This window comes from Micropterus salmoides, unplaced genomic scaffold, assembly GCF_014851395.1.
Source record: "Micropterus salmoides isolate LMB-PRFRI ecotype aquatic unplaced genomic scaffold, ASM1485139v1 Ms_hic_scaffold_834, whole genome shotgun sequence".
Lineage (NCBI taxonomy): Eukaryota > Metazoa > Chordata > Actinopteri > Centrarchiformes > Centrarchidae > Micropterus > Micropterus salmoides.
In genome coordinates, this window is record NW_024044609.1 from 1 (window position 1) to 8,627 (window position 8,627).

Sequence of the window (8,627 nt, forward strand, 5' to 3'; positions counted from 1 at the left end):
TTTACAACTTAATGTGTCCACGGGAGCCTCTACCTATTCAAATCTGAAAACAAGAAATTGCTCCCTTAACACACTTAAACACCCTCTGACTGAATCAGCTGTTTCTAAAATCTGTCCTTTGATGTACTGGTCCTTACTGACTTCTGTCCTGGTGATCCCACCAGAGGCTGCTCTACATTTTCTAAAGCATGGAAGACAGACAAGTGCTACTGTTGGGCCTGCGTGAAAGTTGAACACCTTTGCTGAAAAACAGCAACGAGCAGTGCAGTGGGTTTGAAACTATTCACAACACAGGAGAGACACAACCTTACACTGCTGCTTCTGCATCTTGGAATATAGACTGGTTTTAATGGGCTATTGCTGTCGAGACCTATTTTACCCAACAATAATTGGTAGAAAATGCTGGCCTTGGTATCCAGAAACCAACTGGTTCCTATTATAGCAGCTTCACCAAGGAATGAATATCCTCTGGGAGAGCACAGCAGTGCAAAAAGAAACGTGTTTGATCAGAAAACAACCTGTGCTTGCTCTTGGTGGGAATTGTTGGGCTTCTGTAAATAACATCATAGAGTATGGTCTAGACCGATTCTCTGGTGAGGACGGGTTGATTCTGCAAGATTGCAGGTCACCATCCCAGAAATTTCAATTTCATTTTAATGTTGGCAGATACAGAGTTCAGTACATGCGTGGTGACCAGAAACAGGAAATACTGGCTGTTTGAGAAGAAACAAGAACATCACAGACCTGGGTCACTATTCTTTCACAATATGGGCTGATCACCTAACCTTCGCAATTTGAGACAGTTTTCTCATACTTTTGAGATACTTTTCTTGTATTTTTTTGATACTTTTCTTGTATTTTTTAGATTCTTTCTTGTATTTTTTAGATACTTTTCTTGTACTTTTTAGATACTTTTCTTGTATTTTTTTGATACTTTTTAGGTTGAAGTTTTCTCTGCACCAGTCAGACTCACAGGTAAACTAGTAATGAACACAGCAGTGTGTATCTTTACTTTCAACACGGTGTGGGCTCCCTGTCTTGGTACATCACACGCCACAGCAGATCTTTGGTTTAGTGAGAAATTTTATTTGGTATCTGTGAGTAACTACACAGTGTTCTCATACATGTCATCTGCAGTTCATCAAACTCTTATAATTATAAAAATTAGGGCAATATAATCAACTTACATCTAATACAAAAACAAATCAGTCTAGGAGTGAGTGGCGCGATATGTGAATTGCTTTCAAAGGACACGGCTTTTGAGCATCATGGAACCGAGATTGGAAAACGAGTACACGTGATGTTTTGAACTATCAACAATCACGTCTCTGTGGCGCAATTGGCCAGTGCGCTCGGCTGTTAACCGAGAGGATGGTGGTTCAAGCCCACCCAGGGACGATTCCTCTTAGCCCTTGGAAGTTCACGCTCTTTGAACGTTTCGTCCACTGCGAAGTACCTCTTGTCAAACAGGACTAGTGCCACGTTGTCCCTTGATCTCGCCTAGCTCATCCCTTTGTCCTCTTGTGACTCCAGAGGCCTTAACGGTGTTGGCTTTTCCGCTACCACATGCCATCCTAGAAGTGAATAGCAAGTCTGTTTTTCTTTGCTTTTACTGAAAAAGGAATGAAAGACGTTAACGAGCCCATTTGATTTCATTGAAACATTCACGGGAAAGTCTGTCAAATAACCAAACGCATGGCGCCGTGGCTTAGTTGGTCAAAGTGCCTGTCTAGTAAACAGCAGATCCTGGGTTCAAATCCCAGCGGTGCCTGAGTGGCATTTTTAATAACGATGTGCCACTTCCCAAAGACAAAAACGAGAATAACCTCATGTGCGTTCTATGCAGCTTCAAGAAAAACGCAAGTGAACAAGAAGAGCGTGGCAATCCGAATACTTGATTACAAAACTAGACGACCTGAAACAGGTAGCGTAGTTCCTGCGGCGGGTGCTGTGGCTTAGTTGGTGAAAGCGCCTGTCTTGTAAACAGGAGATCCTGGGTTCAAATCCCAGCAGTGCCTTTACAACTTAATGTGTCCACGGGAGCCTCTACCTATTCAAATCTGAAAACAAGAAATTGCTCCCTTAACACACTTAAACACCCTCTGACTGAATCAGCTGTTTCTAAAATCTGTCCTTTGATGTACTGGTCCTTACTGACTTCTGTCCTGGTGATCCCACCAGAGGCTGCTCTACATTTTCTAAAGCATGGAAGACAGACAAGTGCTACTGTTGGGCCTGCGTGAAAGTTGAACACCTTTGCTGAAAAACAGCAACGAGCAGTGCAGTGGGTTTGAAACTATTCACAACACAGGAGAGACACAACCTTACACTGCTGCTTCTGCATCTTGGAATATAGACTGGTTTTAATGGGCTATTGCTGTCGAGACCTATTTTACCCAACAATAATTGGTAGAAAATGCTGGCCTTGGTATCCAGAAACCAACTGGTTCCTATTATAGCAGCTTCACCAAGGAATGAATATCCTCTGGGAGAGCACAGCAGTGCAAAAAGAAACGTGTTTGATCAGAAAACAACCTGTGCTTGCTCTTGGTGGGAATTGTTGGGCTTCTGTAAATAACATCATAGAGTATGGTCTAGACCGATTCTCTGGTGAGGACGGGTTGATTCTGCAAGATTGCAGGTCACCATCCCAGAAATTTCAATTTCATTTTAATGTTGGCAGATACAGAGTTCAGTACATGCGTGGTGACCAGAAACAGGAAATACTGGCTGTTTGAGAAGAAACAAGAACATCACAGACCTGGGTCACTATTCTTTCACAATATGGGCTGATCACCTAACCTTCGCAATTTGAGACAGTTTTCTCATACTTTTGAGATACTTTTCTTGTATTTTTTTGATACTTTTCTTGTATTTTTTAGATACTTTCTCGTACTTTTTAGGTACTTTTCTTGTACTTTTTAGATACTTTTCTCGTACTTTTTAGATACTTTTCTTGTATTTTTAGATACTTTTCTTGTATTTTTTAGATTCATTCTTGTATTTTTAGATACTTTTCTCGTACTTTTTAGATACTTTTCTCGTACTTTTAGATACTTTTCTTGTATTTTTGAGATACTTTTCTTTTACTTTTTAGATACTTTTTTCGTACTTTTTAGATACTTTTCTTGTATTTTTTGATACTTTTTAGGTTGAAGTTTTCTCTGCACCAGTCAGACTCACAGGTAAACCAGTAATGAACACAGCAGTGTGTATCTTTACTTTCAACACGGTGTGGGCTCCCTCTTGGTACATCACACGCCACAGCAGATCTTTGGTTTAGTGAGAAATTTTATTTGGTATCTGTGAGTAACTACACAGTGTTCTCATACATGTCATCTGCAGTTCATCAAACTCTTATAATTATAAAAAATTAGGGCAATATAATCAACTTACATCTAATACAAAAACAAATCAGTCTAGGAGTGAGTGGTGCGATATGTGAATTGCTTTCAAAGGACACGGCTTTTGAGCATCATGGAACCGAGATTGGAAAACGAGTACACGTGATGTTTTGAACGATCAACAATCACGTCTCTGTGGCGCAAGTGGCCAGTGCGCTCGGCTGTTAACCGAGAGGATGGTGGTTTAAGCCCACCCAGGGACGATTCCTCTATAGCCCTTGGAAGTTCATGCTCTTTGAACGTTTCGTCCACTGCGAAGTACCTCTTGTCAAACAGGACTAGTGCCACGTTGTCCCTTGATCTCGCCTAGCTCATCCCTTTGTCCTCTTGTGACTCCAGAGGCCTTAACGGTGTTGGCTTTTCCGCTACCACATGCCATCCTAGAAGTGAATAGCAAGTCTGTTTTTCTTTGCTTTTACTGAAAAAGGAATGAAAGACGTTAACGAGCCCATTTGATTTCATTGAAACATTCACGGGAAAGTCTGTCAAGTAACCCAAACGCATGGCGCCGTGGCTTAGTTGGTCAAAGTGCCTGTCTAGTAAACAGGAGATCCTGGGTTCAAATCCCAGCGGTGCCTGAGTGGCATTTTTCATAACGATGTGCCACTTCCCAAGGACAAAAACGAGAATAACCTCATGTGCGTTCTATGCAGCTTCAAGAAAAACGCAAGTGAACAAGTAGAGCGCGGCAATCCGAATACTTGATTACAAAACTAGACGACCTGAAACAGGTAGCGTAGTTGCCTGCGGCGGGTGCTGTGGCTTAGTTGGTGAAAGCGCCTGTCTTGTAAACAGGAGATCCTGGGTTCAAATCCCAGCAGTGCCTTTACAACTTAATGTGTCCACGGGAGCCTCTACCTATTCAAATCTGAAAACAAGAAATTGCTCCCTTAACACACTTAAACACCCTCTGACTGAATCAGCTGTTTCTAAAATCTGTCCTTTGATGTACTGGTCCTTACTGACTTCTGTCCTGGTGATCCCACCAGAGGCTGCTCTACATTTTCTAAAGCATGGAAGACAGACAAGTGCTACTGTTGGGCCTGCGTGAAAGTTGAACACCTTTGCTGAAAAACAGCAACGAGCAGTGCAGTGGGTTTGAAACTATTCACAACACAGGAGAGACACAACCTTACACTGCTGCTTCTGCATCTTGGAATATAGACTGGTTTTAATGGGCTATTGCTGTCGAGACCTATTTTACCCAACAATAATTGGTAGAAAATGCTGGCCTTGGTATCCAGAAACCAACTGGTTCCTATTATAGCAGCTTCACCAAGGAATGAATATCCTCTGGGAGAGCACAGCAGTGCAAAAAGAAACGTGTTTGATCAGAAAACAACCTGTGCTTGCTCTTGGTGGGAATTGTTGGGCTTCTGTAAATAACATCATAGAGTATGGTCTAGACCGATTCTCTGGTGAGGACGGGTTGATTCTGCAAGATTGCAGGTCACCATCCCAGAAATTTCAATTTCATTTTAATGTTGGCAGATACAGAGTTCAGTACATGCGTGGTGACCAGAAACAGGAAATACTGGCTGTTTGAGAAGAAACAAGAACATCACAGACCTGGGTCACTATTCTTTCACAATATGGGCTGATCACCTAACCTTCGCAATTTGAGACAGTTTTCTCATACTTTTGAGATACTTTTCTTGTATTTTTTGATACTTTTCTTGTATTTTTTAGATTCTTTCTTGTATTTTTAGATACTTTTCTTGTACTTTTTAGATACTTTTCTTGTATTTTTTTGATACTTTTTAGGTTGAAGTTTTCTCTGCACCAGTCAGACTCACAGGTAAACTAGTAATGAACACAGCAGTGTGTATCTTTACTTTCAACACGGTGTGGGCTCCCTGTCTTGGTACATCACACGCCACAGCAGATCTTTGGTTTAGTGAGAAATTTTATTTGGTATCTGTGAGTAACTACACAGTGTTCTCATACATGTCATCTGCAGTTCATCAAACTCTTATAATTATAAAAAATTAGGGCAATATAATCAACTTACATCTAATACAAAACAAATCAGTCTAGGAGTGAGTGGCGCGATATGTGAATTGCTTTCAAAGGACACGGCTTTTGAGCATCATGGAACCGAGATTGGAAAACGAGTACACGTGATGTTTTGAACTATCAACAAACACGTCTCTGTGGCGCAATTGGCCAGCGCGCTCGGCTGTTAACCGAGAGGATGGTGGTTCAAGCCCACCCAGGGACGATTCCTCTTAGCCCTTGGAAGTTCACGCTCTTTGAACTTTTCGTCCACTGCGAAGTACCTCTTGTCAAACAGGACTAGTGCCACGTTGTCCCTTGATCTCGCCTAGCTCATCCCTTTGTCCTCTTGTGACTCCAGAGGCCTTAACGGTGTTGGCTTTTCCGCTACCACATGCCATCCTAGAAGTGAATAGCAAGTCTGTTTTTCTTTGCTTTTACTGAAAAAGGAATGAAAGACGTTAACGAGCCCATTTGATTTTATTGAAACATTCACGGGAAAGTCTGTCAATAACCAAACGCATGGCGCCGTGGCTTAGTTGGTCAAAGTGCCTGTCTAGTAAACAGGAGATCCTGGGTTCAAATCCCAGCGGTGCCTGAGTGGCATTTTTCATAACGATGTGCCACTTCCCAAGACAAAAACGAGAATAACCTCATGTGCGTTCTATGCAGCTTCAAGAAAAACGCAAGTGAACAAGTAGAGCGCGGCAATCCGAATACTTGATTACAAAACTAGACGACCTGAAACAGGTAGCGTAGTTGCCTGCGGCGGGTGCTGTGGCTTAGTTGGTGAAAGCGCCTGTCTTGTAAACAGGAGATCCTGGGTTCAAATCCCAGCAGTGCCTTTACAACTTAATGTGTCCACGGGAGCCTCTACCTATTCAAATCTGAAAACAAGAAATTGCTCCCTTAACACACTTAAACACCCTCTGACTGAATCAGCTGTTTCTAAAATCTGTCCTTTGATGTACTGGTCCTTACTGACTTCTGTCCTGGTGATCCCACCAGAGGCTGCTCTACATTTTCTAAAGCATGGAAGACAGACAAGTGCTACTGTTGGGCCTGCGTGAAAGTTGAACACCTTTGCTGAAAAACAGCAACGAGCAGTGCAGTGGGTTTGAAACTATTCACAACACAGGAGAGACACAACCTTACACTGCTGCTTCTGCATCTTGGAATATAGACTGGTTTTAATGGGCTATTGCTGTCGAGACCTATTTTACCCAACAATAATTGGTAGAAAATGCTGGCCTTGGTATCCAGAAACCAACTGGTTCCTATTATAGCAGCTTCACCAAGGAATGAATATCCTCTGGGAGAGCACAGCAGTGCAAAAAGAAACGTGTTTGATCAGAAAACAACCTGTGCTTGCTCTTGGTGGGAATTGTTGGGCTTCTGTAAATAACATCATAGAGTATGGTCTAGACCGATTCTCTGGTGAGGACGGGTTGATTCTGCAAGATTGCAGGTCACCATCCCAGAAATTTCAATTTCATTTTAATGTTGGCAGATACAGAGTTCAGTACATGCGTGGTGACCAGAAACAGGAAATACTGGCTGTTTGAGAAGAAACAAGAACATCACAGACCTGGGTCACTATTCTTTCACAATATGGGCTGATCACCTAACCTTCGCAATTTGAGACAGTTTTCTCATACTTTTGAGATACTTTTCTTGTATTTTTTGATACTTTTCTTGTATTTTTTAGATTCTTTTCTTGTATTTTTAGTACTTTTCTTGTACTTTTTAGATACTTTTCTTGTATTTTTTTGATACTTTTTAGGTTGAAGTTTTCTCTGCACCAGTCAGACTCACAGGTAAACTAGTAATGAACACAGCAGTGTGTATCTTTACTTTCAACACGGTGTGGGCTCCCTGTCTTGGTACATCACACGCCACAGCAGATCTTTGGTTTAGTGAGAAATTTTATTTGGTATCTGTGAGTAACTACACAGTGTTCTCATACATGTCATCTGCAGTTCATCAAACTCTTATAATTATAAAAAATTAGGGCAATATAATCAACTTACATCTAATACAAAAACAAATCAGTCTAGGAGTGAGTGGCGCGATATGTGAATTGCTTTCAAAGGACACGGCTTTTGAGCATCATGGAACCGAGATTGGAAAACGAGTACACGTGATGTTTTGAACTATCAACAAACACGTCTCTGTGGCGCAATTGGCCAGCGCGCTCGGCTGTTAACCGAGAGGATGGTGGTTCAAGCCCACCCAGGGACGATTCCTCTTAGCCCTTGGAAGTTCACGCTCTTTGAACGTTTCGTCCACTGCGAAGTACCTCTTGTCAAACAGGACTAGTGCCACGTTGTCCCTTGATCTCGCCTAGCTCATCCCTTTGTCCTCTTGTGACTCCAGAGGCCTTAACGGTGTTGGCTTTTCCGCTACCACATGCCATCCTAGAAGTGAATAGCAAGTCTGTTTTCTTTGCTTTTACTGAAAAAGGAATGAAAGACGTTAACGAGCCCATTTGATTTCATTGAAACATTCACGGGAAAGTCTGTCAAATAACCAAAGCGCATGGCGCCGTGGCTTAGTTGGTCAAAGTGCCTGTCTAGTAAACAGGAGATCCTGGGTTCAAATCCCAGCGGTGCCTGAGTGGATTTTTAATAACGATGTGCCACTTCCCAAGACAAAAACGAGAATAACCTCATGTGCGTTCTATGCAGCTTCAAGAAAAACGCAAGTGAACAAGTAGAGCGCGGCAATCCGAATACTTGATTACAAAACTAGACGACCTGAAACAGGTAGCGTAGTTGCGCGGCGGGTGCTGTGGCTTAGTTGGTGAAAGCGCCTGTCTTGTAAACAGGAGATCCGGGTTCAAATCCCAGCAGTGCCTTTACAACTTAATGTGTCCACGGGAGCCTCTACCTATTCAAATCTGAAAACAAGAAATGCTCCCTTAACACACTTAAACACCCTCTGACTGAATCAGCTGTTTCTAAATCTGTCCTTTGATGTACTGGTCCTTACTGACTTCTGTCCTGGTGATCCCACCAGAGGCTGCTCTACATTTTCTAAAGCATGGAACAGACAAGTGCTACTGTTTTGGGCCTGCGTGAAAGTTGAACACCTTGCTGAAAAACAGCAACGGCAGTGCAGTGGGTTTGAAACTATTCACAACACAGGAGAGACACAACCTTACACTGCTGCTTCTGCATCTTGGAATATAGACTGGTTTTAATGGGCTATTGCTGTCGAGACCTATTT

At 42.3% G+C, this 8,627-nt stretch overlaps 11 non-coding genes across 11 annotated transcripts; all 11 read left to right on the forward strand.

Annotated features, from left to right (window-relative positions):
* The first annotated feature begins 1,324 nt into the window (after positions 1-1,324).
* Positions 1,325-1,398, forward strand: trnan-guu. Its single transcript has one exon. It is a non-coding gene; the product is annotated as a tRNA-Asn (tRNA).
* Positions 1,399-1,697: 299 nt separating this feature from the next.
* Positions 1,698-1,771, forward strand: trnat-agu. The gene has a single exon. It is a non-coding gene; the product is annotated as a tRNA-Thr (tRNA).
* A 173-nt stretch (positions 1,772-1,944) lies between these two features.
* trnat-ugu lies at positions 1,945-2,018 on the forward strand. The gene has a single exon. It is a non-coding gene; the product is annotated as a tRNA-Thr (tRNA).
* Positions 2,019-3,908: 1,890 nt separating this feature from the next.
* trnat-agu lies at positions 3,909-3,982 on the forward strand. The gene has a single exon. It is a non-coding gene; the product is annotated as a tRNA-Thr (tRNA).
* A 174-nt stretch (positions 3,983-4,156) lies between these two features.
* Positions 4,157-4,230, forward strand: trnat-ugu. Its single transcript has one exon. It is a non-coding gene; the product is annotated as a tRNA-Thr (tRNA).
* Positions 4,231-5,551: 1,321 nt separating this feature from the next.
* On the forward strand, positions 5,552-5,625 carry trnan-guu. The gene has a single exon. It is a non-coding gene; the product is annotated as a tRNA-Asn (tRNA).
* A 298-nt stretch (positions 5,626-5,923) lies between these two features.
* On the forward strand, positions 5,924-5,997 carry trnat-agu. The gene has a single exon. It is a non-coding gene; the product is annotated as a tRNA-Thr (tRNA).
* Positions 5,998-6,170: 173 nt separating this feature from the next.
* On the forward strand, positions 6,171-6,244 carry trnat-ugu. The gene has a single exon. It is a non-coding gene; the product is annotated as a tRNA-Thr (tRNA).
* A 1,322-nt stretch (positions 6,245-7,566) lies between these two features.
* trnan-guu lies at positions 7,567-7,640 on the forward strand. Its single transcript has one exon. It is a non-coding gene; the product is annotated as a tRNA-Asn (tRNA).
* Positions 7,641-7,939: 299 nt separating this feature from the next.
* On the forward strand, positions 7,940-8,013 carry trnat-agu. Its single transcript has one exon. It is a non-coding gene; the product is annotated as a tRNA-Thr (tRNA).
* A 170-nt stretch (positions 8,014-8,183) lies between these two features.
* On the forward strand, positions 8,184-8,256 carry trnat-ugu. The gene has a single exon. It is a non-coding gene; the product is annotated as a tRNA-Thr (tRNA).
* Positions 8,257-8,627: the final 371 nt, after the last annotated feature.